We start from the raw sequence: 24,205 nt of genomic DNA, 5'->3' as shown, positions 1-24,205 counted from the left end.
ATAAGGACAAGATGTCCTTGGTAGAAGTGGATAACATGGTTATGCAGCTTAATCCAAGCTATGCAGAGCAGCGAATTGACTACTGGTATAGGGTGGGTGATGACCAGAATGGGTTCACCAAACTGGAAACAGACCGTGATGTGATGACAATGTGTAAAGCTGTGCCCCAATTCAGGATTATTACACTATACTTGGACCATATGGAGGTTAAAGCAGTTTTTGAGGAAGACGATGGCGACATCTACATGTATGAAGATTTACAAGATTTTTTGTTCAGTCAAGGTGGTAGCAGTAGCGTGGTGATAGAGGAACTCCCTGATGAGCAAAGAGAGCAGCCAACTTGTGTCATCAAGGCATTGACTGATGAGCCTATACCAAGCAGAAGCAAGGGAATAATTATTAGAGAGATTGAGGATGTGTGTGCTACTCAAGGAAGCTGTGCTGGTAGAGGAGATGCAAAAGAGAAGGGCAAAAGTAAACTGTTGGAAGAAGATTCAGGTTTTAAATAGTTGTTGTTGGAGTAACCTGGTTTTGGTGTAGGCTGTAGTTCAAGTGGAGTAGTTGGGAGTGGTGTAGGCACTAGTGGTTCAAGGCCTAGCAGTGGTGTGGTAGATGAAGACTATGAGAAACATGAGGACGGTGTGTAGGCTAGTGGTGTGCAAGGATTAGACTATGAGAAAGAGATAGACTTGATGGACTATCTTCAAACATTTGGGGATCACAGATCTAAGTTGAGTGAGGATGGGGATACAAGTGATGATGGTGATTATGATCCGGAGTTAGATGATGAAGAATATGAGCATTATGGTACTGATGAGGATGACTGGTTCGAGGAAGCTGATTTGGATGAAGCTACAAAGGCAAAAGGTTCAGGGGTAGGAACTAGCAATTTAGGGTCAGCTGCACCTGATATGGGGGGTGATGATGATGATGAGGATATGTTTAAGGATCATGAATCAGATGAAGAGAGGATGCAATATACAATTAATTCATATAGGGAATTAGAAGATGTTGGTATAGAATTCAACGCCAACATAGATATGAAGCAGCCAAATTTCTGTTTAAAGATGCAGTTTGCAAATGTCTAAATTTTGAGAGATGCATTGAGGGAGAAGGCAATCTAAGGAGGGTGGGAGTATTTTTTTCATCAAGAATGATAAGACGAGGTTGAGGGTTGTTTGCGAGGAAGACAGCAGTCCGTTTGAGTTGTTTGCTTCGAAGATGCAACATGAAGACACTTTGATGATAAAGAAGTATAATCCCATGCATAAGTGCACAAGGAAGTTTAACAATGCCATGGTGAGGCAGAGATACTTAACAGCCAAGTTCAAGGATCAAATTGCCCTAAATGAAGACGTAAGACCAAGTATATATTCTGAAGTTATTTTTCCTCTTAAGTGTTGTTTATGTTTCACATTTTTAACTGATTCTTCTTGTTTGATTGTGTAGAGAATTTAGCTAAGACGATGTCGGCAAGCATTAGGGCAGGAGTTTCAAAGAGTATGGCCTATAGAGCAAAGACAGTTGCCTTGTTAGAGGTTGAAGGATCAATATGCAAGGCTGGCTGATTATGGAAGAGAACTTCAAAGGGCTGATCCAGCAACCACTATTGACATGAAATGTGAGTTCAACAACTCAGACAAGGCACCTGTTTTCAAGAGGCTATACATTTGTTTGGGAGCTCTGAAGAATAGTTTTAAGGCTGGCTGTAGATCATTGATTGGATTGGATGGAGCTCATTTGAAGACTTGTTTTGGTGGCCAACTCCTAACTGTTGTAGGTATTGATGCTAATAACACTTCATGGATAGTGGCTTATGCAATGGTTGAGCTGGAGACAAAGGACTCTTGGATATGGTTTTTGGAGTTTTTGTGCAAGGATTTGAGCTGTGAGAATAATGGTAGAGGCTAGATATTCATAAGTGATAAGCAAAAAGGTTTGAAACCTGCATTAGAAGAGGTTGTTCCATCTGCACAAATCAGGTTTTGTGCAAGGCATTTGTGGACTAACTTCACCAAGAAGTTTCCTGGAAAAGTCATGAAGGATCAGATATGGAAGTGTGCAAAGGCAACAACTTTGCCTTATTTTGAGAAGGAGATGGAGGAGCTGAAGTCCCTTGATGAGGATGCTTATAAGTGGTTGAAAGGTAAATCATTTACAATACTTTTTCACTAAATGGTTCTCACTTTTTCACTACATGGTTCTTACTTTTAATATATGAATTTTTGTTTTGTTTTGCAGAGCCCGAGAGGCCCTCGAAACATTGGTCCAGGGCATATTTCCCTGCTGGTTATGATTGTGACATGCTCATAAACAATGGTTGTGAGAGTTTCAATGGATTGATCTGAGATGCAAGGTGTAAGCCACCTGTGACTATGTTGAAAGAGATAAGGCTGAAGCTAATGAGGAGGATTCATAAGAGAAGGGATAAAATGGAGGCATACCATGGAAATTTATGCCCCAAAATAAGGAACATCATTGAGAAGAATAAAGTGAAGGCAGCAGAGGACTGCATCCCAATATTCAATGGTGTCAGCCAAGCTGAGGTTGAGAATATAGAAGGCATGAAGAATGTTGTCGACATTGGTTTGAGGACATGCAGTTGCCGAAGATGGGACCTAATTGGAATCCAATGCAAGCATCCCATTTGTGCAATAATGGCATGAGGCAGGAACCAGATGACTTTGTTGCACCTTGCTATCTGAAGAAGACATTTATGAGAATTTACAGCAACCCTATACAGCCTGCTAATAGCATGGACATGTAGTCCAAGTGAGAAGGTCCAAGTATCCTACCTCCACAATATACAAGGTAGCCCGGTAGGCCGAAGACGAAAAGGATTAAGGATGCTTTAGAGGTGGTCATCAATGGTGGTAACAAAATTAGAAGGATACAAAGATCCCTTAAGTGTAGCAATTGTGGCCAAGAATGTCACAATATGATAACCTACCAGAGGCACTTGCCAAGTAAGGGAAAGAAGACTGCTGCTGCTAGTGATAAGAAGAGGAGGCTTAACACTAATGGAGAAGAAAGTTCCCAAAATATGGTAAGATTTAAGATTCTGCTTTGTAATGTGTTTTGACATTTATGCTGATCAAATTTATGTCATTTATATGATTGTTGCTTGTTGTAGTCAAAGAAAGGGAATAAAGCACCCATGACTGCAAATGAGCTGAGGCAAAAAGTCAAGGAGAGGTTTGAGTATCAAAAGGTAATACTCCACTTTATTGAGTAATTGTTTTGTATATCTTTGCTGTATTGGGCTATCTTGACTCATATGCCTCTAAATGAATGTGTGTCCAGAAAAAGATGGATAACTTGAGGGCAGCAAGGCTTGATGCAAACAAACCTGCAAAAGGAAGGCCTCCAAAGTCTAGTACTACAAGTACAGGACCAAGGCCTGTACAAGCTACATCTACCAGCATCAGTTCAAGGCCTGTACAGCCTTCCAGGGCATCAAGAGACAAGGCTGCAACACCAACAAGGTCTTCACAAAGGATCAAGAACAATTCAGGTAAAGAAAGTGGAAATTAGTTGTTGAAATGGAAATTTAGATAGCCTGCCCAGCAAATGAATTAGACATCCTCTTGTTTGGGGCAACCTTGTGTTGTGTCACTTGGTTGCTATCTTTAATCTTTTGATAAGATGATAAGAGATATGTTAGTTTTCTGAACAATGATTGAGGATGTAATGCTCTAATTTTATTTTTTTTGGATAAATTAGAGCGTTGTTTTAGGGCTGGATAATGCTGCAAGCACTGTATTTTTGGGATCATTATGAATGAAGGAAAGTTACTAGTTTTCTATGTATTTTTGGGATCATTTTTATGACAGCGATATCTTGCTTCATACTATCCAGATTTATCTTTCCCTTGTAACCTTGGTTTGTTCTAGGTCTGGCACCATATATATTCTCCTATATTTATCTAGATTTATCTATTTCAATTTTTTTTAAACCAACCATAAAATGACACGTGGCAGCCTCGAAATTCAACAACTTGGGGTGTTGAAGGCTGGAGTTTGGGATGGAGGAGGGTGAAATTAAGCCAAGGTTAATTTGGACATTTTGAACTGATGTGGCAGGCATCTAGCTGAGTTGGCAGCGCAGGATTTGCCACGTTGGCAACTTAACAGACTTTTTGGACGGAGATTGGACGGAATGGACCTTAAGTGTGAGAAATGAGAGATTATGGACTATCCTGTTTAATTTTAAAGGTCAGAGACTAAACTGTTTTTCATGTCAAAGTATGAGGAGTAACGAGTATTTAATCCATATATGTATAATATGTAAGAGGACTTTAGTCTTTAGGAAAGTAGGGTGTTGTGCTAGAGTTGTTGCATTATGGTGGAGTTCCTGTTTTTTTTTTCCTCATGATATCTCTCATATGTATCCGACCATCTTGACATCTCATATCCAACAATATGTCCAACCATATGCCTTTCAACCACACACGTGCCTTCCAACTCTAGTCATACACCCTTATATAGGCCATATACTTACCAATGACCATAATTAGTCTTATAAACTGTATAACGGTCTAATAATCATTATATATTAATATAGAAAACTATAAAATTATAAATAAGATAATAAACATATTATTAAAAATAACCCCCACAATAAATAAAGTAATAAATTAAATTTTAATTTTAAATCATAAAATTTCCAACATCCCCATTGGTTTAGAATTAAAATAAAATCTTTTAGAACAAATATGTGAGTGCTTTTATTGTGCAATTGGCATATGTACCTTTCCGGTTTGAACCTAGCTTAGTGTTGATAGTTTCCATTTGAGGAACCAAAGTGTTCAAAGTATTGAACTTGGCACCTTTGACCAAACTTCAACATATCATACACATAGTACGGATAATTAAACAGTTTCGCGTGTTGGCGCGTTTATGGTTGTGCGTGTATCTTGATTCTCGTGAGAGTACTAGAGAACAACCTATTTCTCATAGTCACAGCCTCACGAACAACTCTCACTTAGGTAAGTTCTTCAAAGGTACGTGTGCCCGGACCGAGAGTTTTCCCGCCTTGAAACTCCTTGAAACTCATTCAAGGTATCATTGTTTTCCTTTCCTAACGTCACGTTTAATATAGCACTAAATGCCTTAGGGATGCACAGGAAAATATCTGTTTTGGATATATATATATATATATATATATATATATATCCTTAAATTATGTGTGCTATATTTGAGCCATGCAGTATGGATTGTCTCTACCACATTGACCTTCTATCATGGGATCTCCAATCACAAAAATTGGTTACCTCTCTAGGTGTCTCCTATATGGGCTTAAGCATACCACTTCAACAATTATAATATGGTCTCCTCCTTGAGACTATAGGGGCCTCCTCCGCGAGGCATATATATGACCTTTTTCATATTATATATATATATATATATATATATATTTTTTTTTTTTCTTTTGGCCAAATCTTGCTTGTTACTTTAGCTTGCAAAATCCTGCATTTTAATTTGTCTATAAGACTCAAATAAACCATCAGCCATAATTCTCATAGGATTATTCTCCTCCATATGAGAAAAAAAAATTATACCTATGTATTGATTATTTAACGATCATGTAAGATAAATCAATAAGAGAGTTAAGAAACCCCTACAAACATCATACTATTGAATGATATCAATCCATAGTAAATAGTATATAAGGATTAAATCATAGCCCTAACATTGCCATGGTATTGAATACGTTAAAAAGCACAACCCCTACATTCCTAAGATATTTGTAACAGAAATTAGTTATGTGAAACTCATAATAATAAGCATCAAGTAATAGTAATAATGAAAATAGTTACCCACATTATCATGATATTGAACTCTTGCAACATATACTCATGACAAAATTACTACGAAAAAAATTGTAGTAATAAGTATTAAAGAATAGTACTAATGCAATGATATAAATTTCAAGTAGTAGCCCCCATATTTGAAATATAAATATTTTTTAAATTAAAGAAATATATCACTCATCTTAAGCTAGAGTGGTCATTACATACTTTTCTGCTGTCTGACAGACAGGAAGATGTGTAAATACTCACAATGGTACATAGAACTATACCACTCATTAGACACCAAATACACTGAAAAACGGATCTCTTCTTTCGGTAATACTCCAGAGATTCACTAAAAGGCACATAAAGTGTAGATCTCCCTAAAAAATTAGAGAATTATTGAAAATAAACAAAGCTGCTAACAAAGAGTTCCCTAAACAAAGAGAATTATTAGAAAGAAAATCTAACTAATTTGTAGGCTAAGGCCCAAAGAACAATAAAAAACCCAAGGCCTAACAAAGTTGGAAGACAGATGCAATCCCCACTCCTCAATGACGCTGACTCGCGCAGATAGCATCCCACTGATGCGACCAAACCCGACACCAAACAACATAATGTCAGCCGTTGTTCACTAGGAAAGACGTCCGCCTTCTTTCAACCATTATTAAACACAAAACTAACAACTCAAACGCTCATTAAAATAAATGCAAAGCTTAAATAAACTTACACATGTATTTTTGAAGCATTCTCAATTTTCAGATAATTTTATGTGCTTCTATAAACACAAGGTTTTTTTTTTTTTTTTTTTAAGAGAATGTGGGTGTCAATTCATTGATGAATATAGAGAATATTACATATAATAGCTTATCCAAGAAAGGGCTACGACAAGATTGAGCCATCCTTAAAGAGCCCTTGGGCTGACCAGAAATGGAGCAATATAACAGGGCTATCTAAAATGCAAAATTATTCAACATCACTATATTTAACTAGTAACCTGACACTACTAGGGAAAGGACTGGAATGAAACGAATAATTAACTGTAATATTATTCACTGAACCTAAGAAGCACCCTATGAAAGGGGACATCGCTAGAGAAAAATGCTGAAAAACTTAAACTATGCACTATGCAAAGCTTTAAAAAACTCTAACATATTGGGCTAAAAACAAATAGGCTCATCCCATAGCTGGCCTAGTAGGATGGAAGCTCAAGCAGCTCAGCATTTCACCCTCGACCCAAATCGAGATCCGTCGCCAGCACCAACTGGATGCCTGCCACCGCCTACTTCCGCTGCCTGCACTCCTCGTGCTCACTCCAGACCAAGAGCAGGCTGAGTCAAACAGAACACAAAGAGAGAGTTGGAGAATTTTTCATACTCATATATATATATATATATATATATATCTCATCTCCAGAATTGGAGTATTACATATACAGAAGTTACAGAGTTCTATTAGAAAACTAATTACAATAATTACAATGTGATATTCTCTCCTTAATTATACATATATTCTCTCCTTAATTACACAAATATTCTCTCCTTGATTACACAATCTTAATCAATCCACAGTCACCACAATAAATGGGATACCAATCCCATGACTCATGTTAACACTTCCCCTCAAGTTGGAGCATACAGATCAAGGATGCCCAACTTGTCAAGTGAATCATAAAACGCCTTACTAGATAAGAGCTTAGTTTGGTCGGTTCACAACATTTATGAGGAGAATTTGATATAGGCAGAGTAACTCGAATCACACCTTATTCCTTAAGCATCAAAAGGGTAAGGTTACAGCTTTGATCATTTATGTTGATGACATGGTGGTGACAGATAATGATTCACAGGAGATTAAGAAGTTATAGAGTTAGTTGTCCTCAGAATTTGACATGAAAAACTTGAGAAATTTGAAGTATTTCTTGGGGATTGAAGTTGCTCGAGGGAAGGATTGTATTATGTTGAGTAAGAGAAAGTATGTCCTCGATTTGTTAGTAGAGACTGGCATGCTTGATTGTAAGCCAGCTAATACTCTTATTGAGTAGAATCATTGGTTAGCAGAATATCCGGATCAGGTACTCACAAATAAGTAAGGTATCAAAGGTTAGTTGGGAGATTGATTTATTTGTCACACACTAGACCAAATTTGGCTTATGCAGTTAATGTTATGAGAGTCAGTTTCTGTATAATCCTAGTGAAGCTCATATGGATGTTGTAATTCGAATCTTGAGGTACTTAAAGTCTGCTCCAGGTAGAGGGTTGGTGTTCTTCAAGAGTAGGCATTTGGATGTTTGTGGGTATACAGATGCAGATTGGGCAGGTTGTATTACTGATCTAAGGTCTACTTCAGGCTACTTTAATTTTGTGGGTGGTAATTTGGTTACTTAGAAAAGCAAGAAACAAAAGGTGGTAGCCCGTTCCAGTGCTGAAGCATAGTATAGAGGAATGGCTCGTGAAGTTTGTGAGATGTTGTGGTTGAGGCACTTGTTGAGAGATTTGGGGTTCAAACAGAAGAAGGCAATGCCTCTATATTGTGATAATAAAGTTGTTGTTCAAATTGCTCAAATCCGATTCAGCATGACAGAACGAAACATGTGGAGGTTGATAGACATTTCATTAAGGAAAAGTTGGATGGTCAAATTATTTCATTTCCTTCTGTACCTACTGAGGAGCAGTTGACAAACGTTCTTACAAAGAGCAACCACAATTGGACCAGGAGGAGGCCACGTGACTAGGGAAGCCGAGTCGTGGACAGCGGTGGAGGAGGAGAGTCGTCGCTGACTGGGATGGTTAGGTGGACCAGCGGCGATGGTAAGTATCCAGGCCTTCGACGACGGGCTCGGGAAGCAGAGGAAAAAGATAGAGTGGCATGCTTTTAAGTTTAGGGGAAATGATCATTTACCCAATTTTAGCTTAAAAATTGCCCACTTACCCAAACACTTAAGAGATTTCCCACTTACCCAAACACTCTAAGAGATTATTTTCCTAATACCCAATTAAGCATTTTTTTTAATTCATTTTTATTTATTTTTGGGACAATTTTACCCTCTCCTTCTTTGTCACTTTGAGAAAGAAGTCATTGGAGACCTTGCTTGACTCCAGTGGCGGACTCTGGTGACTGGTGACCCGACGCCGGTGACCGGTGATAGGAATCCGGCGACCAATGACAGGAATTCGGAATCCGGCTACCCGACTGGTGACCGTATTCCGGCGTCTGAATTTATTGCCTCCTAATAATACCCAGTAACCATATTATTGCCTCCCAATACACATATTATTGCCCCCCAATACTCATATTATTGCCTCAAAATAATCATATTATTGCCCTCCAGTGAATTGCATAAACTCCCAAAACGAAAATGAATACACTACAGGCACAATTGATCAATTTATATCCATATTATTGCCTCCAATAATTATATTATTGCCCCGCAATAGACATGTATAACTACTCAATAAAACTTTTTTTTTTTCATTCTTCTTTCTTTTCAGCAAGAAAACACTACAAAAATTGCATCCAACTGCAATGTTAACCTGCTTCTATTAACAAGATATTACCCAACTATTGTACATGTTTTCTCAAAAAAAAAAAAAAAAAAACCCTACTGTGCTTGGAAATCATACAGAACCAACGGGGAAAGCAAGCTCTAGAACAACTTGTGCTGAATATCAAATTAACCATCAAGTGTTCATCCAACCATTAGTTTCGAACTTTCTTTTTTTTCCTTCCATTCGCGGAGCTCACAGTTTACCAAAAAAAATGAGGCGGAGTTGATAGAGAGACTGGCAATGGAGAATGTAATTGGGAGTTGGGACTCAGACCAAAAAAAAAAAGTGCAAAATCAGGCTACAGACCACTGTAACGGTGGGGCTGAGAGTGGTCAGAAAACAACGTCGTCCAGCACCTCAGCAAACGCAGCGCCCAACTCTGAAGCACTTCCTTCACAGAAGCTCAAAATCGTTGTAGTCGTCATCCTCCGACGCCTAGCTCAGCTTGCCTCTGCGATTGCGAGTCTGTCTCCATCTCCTCGTGCCTCTCACTTTCGTCCTCGGGGCACGAGCATGACGACTTGCCCTAGATCTCCCTCGATTTAGACAAATTGAACCCGAATTCAAACCCAAACCCGTTGTTCTCCCTCTTGTTAGTTGGATGACTGGAAATTTCCGTCGATCCAGATTTGCAGACATGGAGAGAGAGAGAGAGAGAGAGAGAGAGAGAGAGAGAGAGAGAGAGAGAGAGAGAGAGAGAGAGAGAGAGAGAGTTTGAGAGGAGTCAGAGAGGAGTCTGAAAGGTGTAGGTTGTTAATTAAAAGGGCAATATTGTCAATAGATATTAGATTGGGTAAATGAGGTTAAAAAACTCTTAGTGGAGCAAGTGGACAATATTTAGACTAAATTTGGGTAAGTGGTCACAACCCCTTAAGTTTATAATGAGAGTTTGTCTAAAATAGTCTTTTTACTTTTAAATGGGATAAGCGGACACATTAATCTCTTACTGGAGTAAGTGGGTTCATATTTGCTCAAATTTAGACATTTGGTCAATGACCCTTTATAATTCTTGAGAATCTCTTTGTTTTTTTTTTTTACTCTTTTGGACAAAGGGTACCCTTGGACAAAATTTTACCCTTCCTGCAATGTCCTGGAAAATTTTATAACAAATTACATATAAGTTATTGACAAAAGATGACTTAACAAATACATCCTTTAAAAATTGAATTAAACATATAAGAACCAAATTTTACAAATAAAGATAATCTGCTCTCCACTTGCCACATGTCATGAGTTAATTTACTTTTTTACCTTAACTACTTCTTTTGACTTCTAATCCCTTTATAAGGGCTAAATTTTACAAATAATGACAATCTGCTCTCCATTGGCCACATGTCATGAGTTAATTTACTTTTTTACCCTTAACTACTTCTTTTGACTCCTAATCCCTTTATGTTACTTTTTTTCTTTCCTGAGAATAATCCCTTTATGTTACTTCTCAAAAGCAAAAAAAAAAAAAACACTCTTCATTTTACGTTGCTAAGAGAGAGAATCTCAGAGCTATTCGTCAAACTTCTTTTTCTTCTTTATTGCTAAACATGTCCTTGGTTCAGTACAAGCTTCATTTGCAGTAGCAAGAGTAGTAATAGTTGCAGTATCAGGAGCAGTAGTAGTAGCAGTAGCAATAGTATGAGTATGAGCTGGAGCAATAGCAGGAGTAGGAATAGTAGTAATTAGATATGTCAATCCATGAATGAAATTGAAAACATACTAAATCACATTATTCCCACAGCAAGATTACCAAACCAATAGCAATTAGTCAAATCAATCACCCAATAATCATCAAAAACAAAAACTCTTACTCTCCTATAAAAAACCCTAACTCTAGCTCCTTGCAATTAGTTAGAAAATTACATAGAAATTTTCTGGCCCGATCTGGTCTGTGCATTATCGCCATCACTTGTTATCAACCATTGAGATCAAATATAATGGCTGGAATAGAACCGAGCCAAGGTTCTAAAAAATGCTAGGCGCTAGTTGGGCGGTGGCCCGAGGCTTAGCGCCTAGGGGGCGGGGACTAGGTAGTTTTTTTTTTTTTTTGTGTAACATATGTAATTATATATGTGTATGTGTAATTGTAAATGGAATTATAATGATAAAGTTGTAGTAATAATTACTTTGTCAGCTTGTGTCTATCTTCTTCAATTAAAGGGTAATTGATAACATATAATTATATAATGATAAAGGAATCTGGATAACATTGTTACTTTAGGTCTTTAGTAAATGAACTTACTACTTCCCAGATACAAACACGCGTCGAGCCTCACAACCAAATTTCTAACGACCCTGTCATCTTCTCTCTCTCGCTCTAGATTTAGAGAGAGAAATCAACTCAATGAGTTCGCTAAGAATAGCGTTCGACTTCGAGCTTCTTCGACCCGGATCGACAACCCACCGACCCGAATCAAGATCTAACAGGAATTCCTCGCTCCGACCACCTTCGGCCACGAAACCTGTCGGGTTCGGTCCTTCACACCGTCGCCGTCATACCTATGGTTTTGGTTCGTCTAATCATGCACCGTGGACGGAGAATCGAAAGCCGAAAAGCCTATAGCAGCTCTGGCGAGTTTTGCATTTTCCGGAGCTATCGCCATGGACTCGACTTCCTCAGCCACTGATGATCGAATTTAATGAGATTAAGACAATTAGGATTTCTAAATCTCTCATATTCAACGTTTTGGTATCAGTATTCATGTTTGGCGACAATAGATCTCCGTTTTGGGGTTATCTGATCCACTCAGTGGCAGTGCTGTAATATTTTCAAAAAATGGAGGCTTTTGGTCAATTTCTCTTGAAATGCGGAGCCAAGCCTGCTCCAATTCATTATGGGCCTGGGCTTCATGTTCTTATGTGTCTAAATCTTATCACATATGTTTTTTCTGTTTTTAAATGTTTGGTCTGGTAGTGATATGTAATTTTCTAAAAATTTTATTACTAATAAAATTCAAAGAGTCTTAAACTTAAAGTAAAGACAATTAAACAATTGTATCATTTTTTTTTTTAACTAAAGCGTCACTAGGACTTGTCATTAATAATAAAGGTAAGGCAAGAATGTGATATTCTGCTACCATTTACAGATAGACAAGAAGTTGTGATGAAACACACCACGGTGATACATAAGATATGACCATTCATTCGATAAGTCATGCTCACTTATTCAAAGCAAGCCTATTTAACTATGACTTAGTACGCAGAGTAATAGGCTAGTTTAAATAGAAAAACTAACTAAAAGATGGGTATAAAACAGTCCTTCTGGACCCAAAAAAGCCAGGCCCCAAATCTATCTTTAATGTTCCAAGCTCAAACCAGCGGCCCAAGAAGCCCATCAAGGCCAATAGCCCCCACTAGACATGCTGGACCCTAGCAAACCAAGTCTGAAAACTAACAGGGCACCCAACCCAGCAAACCATGACGGCGGGTCACCATCAATTTTGGCCGATCAGTCAGCCACTATATTGAGAGAACCTCTATCATCGACGTCACCTAGAGCCGGGTTTGAACTTGGGTCCACCCATATTGATTTGGACACCCAGAACCGAATCGGATCCTTGGTGTCGCCGCTTCGAATCACCTCCCGTATGTTCAACCATAGCCAGCAGGCTACATGCACTGCAACAGGAAACACCATCATGGTGAAGCCTGCATATTCCAGTACCGCATCCATCAGAAGCCAAACAGTCCAAGTGGGATTCAAAATGGACCCAATTAAACCGATCGCAGCTGTATGCGTTCGTGCAACGAGCCGAGCTTTAAGAGGCAACCTAGACGAGGAAGTCAAATCACCATCGTGGATGAGGCTCTTCTGCAAAGCCGGCCAAGGCCATTCCACCGTCTTTAACACCAGTGAAGCCTTCGGCGAATTAACATGCAGCCAAGCCCCTTTGAAATCTTTCGTATTTTGGATCAAGTTCGTATACAGCAGCGTATGCGAAGTTTCCCAGGCTGTGTAGGGCAGCGCCCAGGCTTGAGGGCGACGAAGCACCTATGGAAATGAATCGGTCCAGTCAGTAGCCGGCGCGAGATTGATGGCCTCGGTGACGGAATGAGAGAGAGATCTAGACTGATCAGAATCAGATAAAGTTGAGCCACCCAGACCACCACCAAAACTGATCGGGATCAGTTTGACGGAGAGATCCAGGCTTTCAACCGCCATCAAAGGCAATGGTTTCTTCGCCGGAAAACTGCGGCTTAGTGGACGACTAACCAGGTCGCCATATACTCCAGCACAGAGCAGAAGCAGGGTGAGAGCGATGAAGATGGGTAATGGAGTCGGCGGTGATTGCCATTGAGATTTGGTGGTGGCGGAAGGCCAGACTCAAGTAGGGTTTTGGTTAGCCATTTTACTATAGTGACAATGCTTTAAACAATTGTATCATTAGGGATATACATGATGAAACTAATTGAAAATTTAGATGATAGTTAACGTAAAATCTGTGCTTCATTTTTTCTTTTTTGTTTCCTTCATACTCTTTCTTGAGTTGTTTCCGGAATTGCATGCATTTCTTGATTAGTGAAAGCAAGCTCAACAGTTGGAACGATTTCCGGAGATACTGGATCGTGAGATGGCGTTTCTTGCTGTCGATAGAATACAGAAGTCCCATCCGTCTGGTTTGTATGGCTGAATGGACTTTTGGGCCAGTTGTCATTTGGTGAGGCATTCACTTCATCATCTGGAGCACCAGCGATCCTAGCTTCATGTTTACTACTACTTTTATATGTACGAGAGCTCAGTTCTTTTTCATTGAAAATCTTGAACATGGTCCTAATCCTTTTCCACTTGGAAGCTCTTGAATCAGTAGACATCAAAACTTGCTTATGCTTGTGAATGAAGGAAGCTGCAAATATGAGGAGAGCGATTATTGAAGCTACCCCAGCAATGAGAAATAGGACCCAAAAGCTCTCAAGGCCAAGACTACTGCTGTAAAATTTCTCGGTACTCGAATCTTTACAACTGTTTTCTTTGATCCATTTGTCTTCAATGTTCATTATCTTCTCTCCTTCGGTCAAATTGAGGATTGCTTGTGAAACATCGGGTATAAGAGGAGAACCTTTCGGAAATACCTGTAAAGTCAACATGAAAAGGAATTACATATGAGAAATCGTAGGAACTTTATAATTGTAATAGCCTTACAAAACAAATTTTGATAGTATGATGAAAGAGATCTTACGAAGCCAAAGCCATCAGTTTTAAATATAGGTCCAATCATGGTTTACTTGGAACAATATTTTGCAACAAAAAGCTTCATATAGGGGGTTTCATGAACAATAGCAGCAATACCACCGTTTGCACTCCCCTTTGAAAGAGCTTTATCTATTTCTTCCATATCTCCATATTCTTTAAGCTTGGAATCATGAAAACCTTTTTGTCTCAGGAGACCATAAATATAAGAACTCGCCAAATAGCCCACATTTTCTGAATTCCTCAAAAGATCATTTATATCGGTAATAGTTGGTTGGAGTTGTTGGACTGTCAATAGTGATGCTAGACTAGCTGTATAGCTCTGTGTCACTATTAGCACAACGAATATCCAGATAATCATCACAAATCTTGCCAAGTTATTAACCACTCTCTCCCCTGTAAAACGAAATTAAAGAAATTCATAAATGTTGGAAAAGTAAGCAGTATCAAATAGAAACATATGTTTGATGGAGAAAGAAAATATAACGAATTAGTAATTAGTGTATGGATAATTACTTTGTGAGAAAACCATGGTTGAGAAAGAGAACCAGAAGCTTGTGCCAATTTGATGGGAGGGAGAGCCACGAAAATCGTCATTTGTTCGATGTTCAAGCACCCAAATAACAAAACCAATAAAGATGAAAAAACATAAAGTTGTCATCCAAAGGTCCCATGTCAAAGGCTTCAAGAAAACCCATGCACTTTTGGTCCTCTTGTCTTGTATTGGCACAACCATCACTACATCAACTGCGGTATATGGCATAGTAAAGCCAACATACAATGACCTATTTGCTCTAATCGTTACATCTCCAAGCACAGCATCAAAATTCTGTTAAGTAAGCCAACAAAATATAATGTTGTCAAGCAATAAAAATCTAAATTCATTGCTTATATTTCAATATAAGGTAAATCAAAAACTGAAAATGCGAACATAATGACAATGTACTTTACCCCAATATATACTTGATACACCAAATCATTGTATGTGCCAGCGCTGCTTCCATTAGCCTTTGCAAAGGGAATAAATTCATAAGGAAGTGCATATGGTAAGATCTCCAATACGGCCTTAAACACGTCAATAACGAACCCAGTGACATCCACTGTATTAGTGCTTGGATATCTGGTTACTTTAAGAAACTCTAGAAAACCTTCCTTCACAGGAACTCCTATTCTTAACTTCGTACCGTTTGTCGGGATCTCCCACCCTTTAGGAACCGATAATGACTCTCCAGGCCATATAATAGGTCGAAGATCGCACATGGAAGTTGATATTCTACTTCTTGTCGAATTCAACCGCTTTACTACCTTTCCATTTTCTGGTGTCCAATATCCAACTGTTCTTGGTGCATCCCCATTCACATTAACAATCTTAAAAGTTGATACATTAAGTTGCCTATCAACAAGATTGAAGTTTCCAGCCATACCTTTGAAATTAATAATGGATAATGCATGAGAAAGTTTTGAACCATAATGAGAGACCTCAAAAGTATCAAGATCTGTTGAGTTGAAGGAAGAAGCATTCCTCTTTTGGAATTTGAAACTTACATTGGCAACTTTCTCAAATGCCATGGCTACTGCAAAAGCAGCATCATATGCCCGCAATCCAAAAAAATCTAATTGAACATCAATGATTTTTGGATTGTCTTGTTGGAATTTCCTTTTCCACCTTGATATGAATTGTCTAAGCTTCAATGTCCTTGGAATATAACTTTCTACACCTAACAAGCCTTGCATCAAATCAAGGACGGAAGCCATAGATCGTAAATTATTTCCAATACCATTAGTTGTGATCCAAACATAACCCTCACTCATCATTCCCATCTCCTTTGCCTTAGCAAATAGCCGAGATGAAAGATTAGGCATCATATGCACAATGAAGACTCGAGTCTGCATCGTCATCAACTTGTAAAGCTCTTTTTCAATTTGGTCATCAGTGGCTAATTCATGAATTAAACTTCTGTGGGGGATATGAGCATCCACCTCTTGCAAGGCATCAATTAGAAAAGGTATGACTCCTTCCCCGTACATATTGTCTACGTAAATGGGCACAACTCGTCTCCATCCAAAGTTTTGAACAATACTACTTATAGCTTTTACTTGGTTCAAGTCATTTTGTGCAAACCGAAAAAAATAGGAACTCTGAAGTGAAGTAAGAGAAGGGCTTGTTGCAGAAAATGATATGATGGGTACATGAGCTTGCTCTCCTAGATTCACAACGAAACTTGCCTGCATCGACGACACCGGCCCTAGGATGGCTTTCACTTCTACATTCTTTATCAGATCTAAAGCTGTGTTTTCAGTTCATCGTTAGAAGAAAAAAATCATAATTAGTTCAAGTATTGTTTGAGAAAGCGCATGCTTATTATAATGGCAAAAAACCAAATGTAACTAGGGTCTATATAATCGTACTATGTCTCTAACATTTGGCGACATTTTCCAAGTCCAGTCCTGGATTATATAGCCAAGTCTCTAAAGATGTAAAACCGAACTCTAAGCCAAGTCTTGAAGGGGAAATATTTTCCAAACTCTTTACTTGTTTTTTTTGGGAAAATTACTGGTCACTCTCTGTACTTTTCTCTTAAAAACAGTTCAGTTCATCGCCTTTTAAATTAAACAGTTTAGTCATTATTCTCTCTAATTTTCACACAATAGGTCCAAAATGACTATTTTACCCTTACTTCCTTTTTTTTTTCTCTCTCTCTCTCTCTTAATTCCTCTCTCTCTCTCTCTCCATCTTATACACACACACACACACACACACTTGTATATTATATATAAATTTATATATATATATATATATATATATAAGATGAAGTGAGGGGTAAATATATATAAAGTTATATATATATATAAATATAAAAGATGAAGTGAGGGGTAAAATAGTTATTTTGGACCACATTGTGTGAAATTTGAATGTTTGAGGAGTAACTTGTTAAAATTAGGATAGTAAAGATTGAACTGTTGACGCCCTAAAAGTACAGGAAGTGACCAGTAATTTCCCCTTGTTTTTATTATGCTTTACCTTGAATTTTGAATGTCAATTTTACTTTCCAAGCTGACATGTAAAGATTTTTAGTCAACTTTTTATTTTTTTATTTTTTTTGAGAATAGATAATTTCATTACTTATCCATGATCTGAACACATGTATATTAGATGTTGTCTTATACCAAAATCATAAATAGCATAAGTCGCGAAGCAAAAGACAAGTAACTCTCATTTGGCGACATTTTCCAAGTCCAGTCCTGAATTTTATAGCCAAGTCTCTAAAGATGTAAAACCGAACTCTAAGCCAAGTCTTGAAGGGGAAACATTTTCCAAACTCTTTACCTGTTTTTGTTTTTATTATGTTTTCTTTACCTTGAATTTTGAATGTCAATTTTACTTTCCAAGCTGACATGTAATGATTTTTAGTCAACTATTATTTTTATTTTTTTTAAGAATAGATAATTTCATTACTTATCCATGACCAGAAGACATGTATATTAGATATTGTCTTATACCAAAATCATAAAAAGCATAAGTCGCCAAGCAAAAAACAGGTAAGTCTCATTATTGCAAACAAAATGAGTGTACTTATTCAAGCCTAAAGAACAAAAGAACTCAACCCTCACAACATAACTACTAGAAACTAGTCACCTAGAGACCTCAGTTGGTGTAAAACTAGAGATACTAAGAGTTAAGCTGACAAAAACCAAAATCCATTTGAAAGGCAAGCTAGATAACAAAGAAAAAAAAATCTTTGCCCTTAAGAGGCCTAACTCAATAAGACCAACAAACCTAACCAAAGGCAAAGCCCAACAAACCACCAACCCACTAGGCCCAAAACGGAACACCGACGAAGAAACAAACCAAGGATGCAGTACCGACACCATTTACGCAGTTCCAAAACAACTCTGATCAAAGCTGCCACCAACAACGAATGGTAGCCCCCTATCAGCGTGCCTGTCATTGTCATCACCCAACCATGGTGTTCTACGTAGAGCCGCCGCCAGGAGCGAATCCAAGAGCAAATCGAGAAACCAATGGCCACCCGGATCAGCCCTACAATCATCGACAGGAGCAGAGCACACAGGCGCCCACCCAACCATCATCTCCCTTGACAGCAACCGACCTCCTTGATCCCCATGAACCAAACGAAGTCCGAAACTATTTTCGTCAACTAATAAGTAATAACTAAAGGTTTAAATGATATTTCAACATGAGAGACCTAATTGGCTTTTATTGACCCTCAATACTTTTTATTTTTTTTGAAAGGCCCTCAATACTTTTTATTGGGGGTTAAAAAAACTTTTATTGGGTGTCAATAAATCTTTCAAAACTTTCAAAATTAAGAACATCTTCATTTTGGATTCAAACTTGCTCACCGCTTTTATTCTGTGGTGATATCACCACCCTATTAAAACTTGCCATGTCATTTAGAATTAATTGAATACTTAAATTATATTTTTTTAATAAAACATCATGATTAACTATAATTAAGTTTTATAACACATGGAAGTTTTATATTGAGTGGTGGTATCACCACAAAAATATTGGTGGTGAGCAAATTTGAAATCCCTTCATTTTTCATTGATTATTGACCCTCAATAATACATTTATTAGGGGTCAATAAACTTTTATTAAGGGTCAATAAACCTCCTAAAAATTTTATGAGATCTCCAATGACCACCGACGATCAGCAAGCTTCGGCAAAGTCTAGTGAGCTTCTGACAAACTCTCTCTCCCCTCCAACAACCCCCCCCCCCCACTTTATCTCAATGTGACAAAGGGGGAGATCGAGGGCAAAACAGTCTCAAATAATTGGGTATTAGGGAACAAAATCACTTATCTTATAAGTAATGGGAAAATCCATAAATTTGGTGGGGGTAATGGGAAATAATTTCTCTAAAATTAGGGTCTTGGACGTATTCCCTTAAATATATTGCAAATTACCCATATATAGCATATGCATGCATGTATATATCATCTATGATAGCTACATGCAAGAGGTTAATTAGAGAGAGAGAGAGAGAGAGAGAGAGAGAGAGAGAGAGAGAGGAACCTGCGGCAGCTGCACCAACCACATCACCATTGGAATTCCTGGTGTTCAAAACGAGCCTAGTCTTGTAGTGAGCATGGGAAGCATAGAAATCCGAGAGCGCCATTTCGATGCAACTCAAATACATTTTCCCACTCGGTTCATCAAGGTCTACGACAACTCCCACGTTCACTGGGATTGTTGTTGTGCTTTCAGCTCCCATGGCGGCGACCATGAAAATCCATGAGAAAAAAACAAGGATACTCCTCTTCTGATTCTCCATAGAGCTCATATTTAATTCCAAGTGCAAGGTCACTCGCTCCTATGTAATGTCAAGCTCCAGCATATTTATAATTTTACATAAGGATAACCAGGAAAGCTAGGACGTCGATGAGATTTCAGTTTCAGATACGAAAGTCCTCGGAAAAGATTGATCAAAGTCATCAAACTAACACACCATTTGACTAACACTTCAATCCAAACTATACGATCGGACTGATCGAAGACTTATACTGGACTTATACTAGTCTCTCTTTGTTCAAACTGCGTAAGAATTACTTCTCTCTTTTGTCTTTTCCTCAGTATTTCATGTCCAATATGATCGTCATCTCGATCCATCGTGTTACTTGGGCTACTTTGACATAGCCTGTATACGACCGAATGTTCTAGATCTACTCACGCCTGTAATTAGTATAAGTCCAAGTATGGAAGATTATTTTGTTTTATTCATAGATTTAGTAGAAAATAAGACTTTGATATGTTTGTTGTCCTTCAAATATTATTCATCTCCGAATAGGAGGTATATATAGAGATACAAGTGAATCCTAATAGGACAATATATATCTCCTACAATTATACAGAATACGTAATCTACATAAACAAGGAAAGTAAATATTTACATAATATTCTACACTCTCCCTCAAGTTGGTGCATAGATGTCGATCATGCCCAACTTGTCAATTGAGTTGTCAAACACTTTTCTTGACACTCCTTTCGTAAGAACATCTGTTAATTGATCTTCTGTATGAACGAATGGGAAACATATAATCTTTCTATCCAGGTTTTCCTTAAGGAAGTGTTGATCCACCTCCATATGCTTAGTCCAATCATGCTGAACAAGATTATGAGCAATTTCAATAGCAGATGTGCTATCACAATGCAAGTCCATAGGTTTTTTGAGTTTAAAACCCAAATCTTTCAACACATTACGAATCCACAACATCTCGCAAACTCCATGTGCCATTCCTCGAAACTTAGCTTCCGCACTCGACCTAGCAACAACCTTCTGTTTCTTACTGCGCCAAGTCACAAGATTTCCTCCAACAAACGTAAAATATCCAAACGTAGACTGTCTGTCATTCTTATCACCAGCCCAATCTGCATTTGTGTACCCCACAACTTCCAATTCATCTTCCTTTTTGAACAACAAACCTCTTCCAGGTACCATTTTAAGATATCTCATAATACGATACACCGCATCCATATGCTCTTCACTGGGACAATGTATAAATTGACTAACTACACTCACAACATAAGCAATATCAGGTCGAGTATGAGAAAGATAAATAAGCCTCCCTACTAGACGTTGGCACCTTCCTTTATCAGTTGGAAACTGATCCGGATAGATGGCAAGGTTATGGTTCATCTCAATCGGTGTTTCAATGGGTCTGCAGCCAAGCATTCCGGTCTCAGCTAACTAGTCAAGCACATACTTACTTTGGGATAAAGAAATCCCCTTTTTAGACCTTGCAACTTCAATTCCAAGAAAGTACCTCAATTGCCCAAGGTCCTTCATCTCAAATTCCTTAGAAAGATACTTCTGTAGCGCCTCCATCTCTTTCAAATCATCGCCTGTGACAATCATATCATCAACATATACTCAGAGTGGTAATCTTACCCCAATTATGCTTGATGAATTAGGTGTGATCTGAGTTGCTCTGTCTATAACCAAACATCCTTATAGACTTAGATAGATACAGTAGATAATTGATCAACAACAAGTGCATGTGACCTAGACAACTTATGAATAGATATGTAATTAGCTATAGGATATTTAACTTTGGCTCTGATGTCTGGTTCATATTGTTTCTTAGGAATACCCTTGGTAACCCTCTGTGATATCCTAAACTCAATATTATCTACCCCAGATGATTCATTTGAAATTAAAGGTACCTGAGGAGGAACATTCGCAGTAGATCCTTCAATTGATGATGTAAGGGGGGGAGGGGGTAAAAACTCTGACAGGTGAGAACTCTGAATTATATTGTCTTCATTGGGTGAGTCACGGCTGAGTTGATCAATGGGTAATTCATCAACATCTGTCCTATTCGACTGGTCATGAAGAAGTCGGCTGGATGGCTCATGGTGTTGACTAGATGAGGACCGCACGGGTAGGTCATATAGGTCATACTATCGGCTGGATGGGACAAATCCACTTTGGGATGCAATCTTGTTCAACCAGTCATGGTGTTGGTTGGATAGGGACCCCACTGCCATTGTCAACACCATCTTCTATTTCTTCTTCAAAAAACACGGCATCTTCTCTTCCTCTTTCCAAGGCATCTTCCAGTTCCTTTTTCCAAGGCCATGGGTCCACCTTCTATTTCTTTTTGCAAGGCCACGAGTCCACCTTCTATTTCTTTTTCCAAGTCCACCACTAGTAGAACAATCAATATTCCCAGCTTCTGTCTCTTTTTCTTTTCTTACTCCTCCACCTTCTTTTTCTTTTCCATTTCCAATCCCAAATCTCGATTCTAAGGTTTCTAATTCTTCAAATGAAAATTAATCTCGAGAATTTCCTTCAAAATCTCTCTCCCCCTGAAGGGAAGACCCCGAAACCCCCCTGAATATATAATAAGACTCGAACTCACGAAACCCAACATCAAGAGATGGGCATGTATAGTGCCAGTAAGAGGATCATAACATCGATAACCCTTCTGGAAATCAGCATAACCAACAAATATACACTTACGGGCACGGGAATCAAGCTTGCTATGTTAAGACTTAGGAATATGAACATAGGCAACACACCCAAAAACACGGGGCTCTAGGTTAGGTAACGATGGAAGTGATAGAACTTTCTGAAGCTGCTGCTGAGGATTTTGAAATTCAATCACCCGAGAAGGAGTATGATTAATAAGGTAGGCAGCGGACTTCACAGCTTCTCCCCAATATTCACGAGGTACATGCATGCCAAACAAGGAGGCACGAACAACTTCAAGCAACTGTCGATTCTTTCTTTCTGCCAATCCATTCTGCTGAGGAGTATATGCATTCGATGTCTGATGTTGAATTCCATGAGATTGCATAAACTCCTGCATAAGACAATTAACATATTCTCCTCCATTGTCAGATTGAAAAACTCGAACAGTCTGTTGGTACTGTGTAGACACCATCTTGTGAAACTCTTTAAACTTAGAACAAATGTCACTCTTGTTCTTCAATAACGACACCCAAGTCATACGGGTACAATCATCAATAAAAGTCACATAATATCAAGCTCCAGAAAGAGAAAGGATCTTGGCAGGGCCCTAAACATCAGAATGAATTTTCATAAACAGAATGGGACTTTTATTAAGACTATGTGAATATGTAATTCGATGACTTTTAGCCAGTTCACATACATCACAATGAAAATCTGAAGCACTAACAACAGAAAACAAATGAGGTTGCAGTTTTTGAAGATAACTAAAAGACAGATGACCTAAACGACGATGCCATAGCCACACTGTTTCCTTAGCATTCTCTACCCCATTAACCTGATTCACTTGTCCTAACAGCTGTTGCTCTCCACTTTCTGTCAGATCCAAGTAGTAGAGTTTCCCCCTTCTAACACCATAACCAAGAATCCGTCGAGTTAGAATGTCCTGAAATACACAGAAAGAGGGATAAAAAGTCACAATACACGCTAGTGCTAGAATAATCTGGCCAACAGATAGGAGATTATATGCTAATGAAGGGACAACTAATACAAAATCAAAGGTTAATGTGTCAGATAGGACAACAGAGCCTTCTCCGGTAACTAGAGTTGGAGTACCATCAGCAGTAGAAACAATATGTTGAGAGGAAGGTTTCAGCTTTTTCAAGAGGCTAGGATCATTGGTCAGATGCACCTGTATCAATTATCGAAGAACTATTTATAGACACCTTACCCTTCATGCCTGACTGTGCGACATTAGCGGAGGCATTGGATGGTTGCTCTTCCTTTGTAGTAGCCACAACAGCTTTTCCAAGGTTCTTTCGCGGTTTCTTGGTGAAATCCCACCAATCAGGGTAGCCAATTACTTCATAGCACCGTTGCTTGCTATGACCCAAATCTCCACAGACCAGACACTTTGTATTTGCATATAGATTTGTCCTACTCGGAGGGCGGCGTGGTGAAGGAGTTGAGAAGTCTGGGGGAGGACCATGTCTGCATTGGATAGCCATGATAGAGGATTCAGAGGCGTGTCCCATTGCCTGCCTATCAGAATGCACCTTTCGAACATAGGCATGACTTTGCTCCAAGTCGAATTTCGTTTGCGCAGAATCTCACCATGGACTTGATCATACTCTGAATAGAGTCCACTAAGAAATATGTGAACTCGCATTCGTGCCATGGCAGTAGTCTCTTGAATAGAGGTGGCAAACGGGCCACTAAGCACAAGCACAGCACGGGCCCGGCACGCTTAAA

The 24,205-nt window shown here is 38.6% G+C and overlaps 1 pseudogene; it reads right to left on the bottom strand.

The window, feature by feature from the left end:
* Positions 1–13,797: 13,797 nt before the first annotated feature.
* LOC112203231 lies at positions 13,798–24,131 on the bottom strand (annotated as a pseudogene).
* Between the last annotated feature and the right edge of the window lie 74 nt (positions 24,132–24,205).

Source organism: Rosa chinensis, chromosome 5 (genome assembly GCF_002994745.2).
Source record: "Rosa chinensis cultivar Old Blush chromosome 5, RchiOBHm-V2, whole genome shotgun sequence".
Lineage (NCBI taxonomy): Eukaryota > Viridiplantae > Streptophyta > Magnoliopsida > Rosales > Rosaceae > Rosa > Rosa chinensis.
The sequence above is the reverse complement of the archived record's forward strand: the minus strand, read 5'-3'. Positions and strand labels throughout refer to the sequence as shown.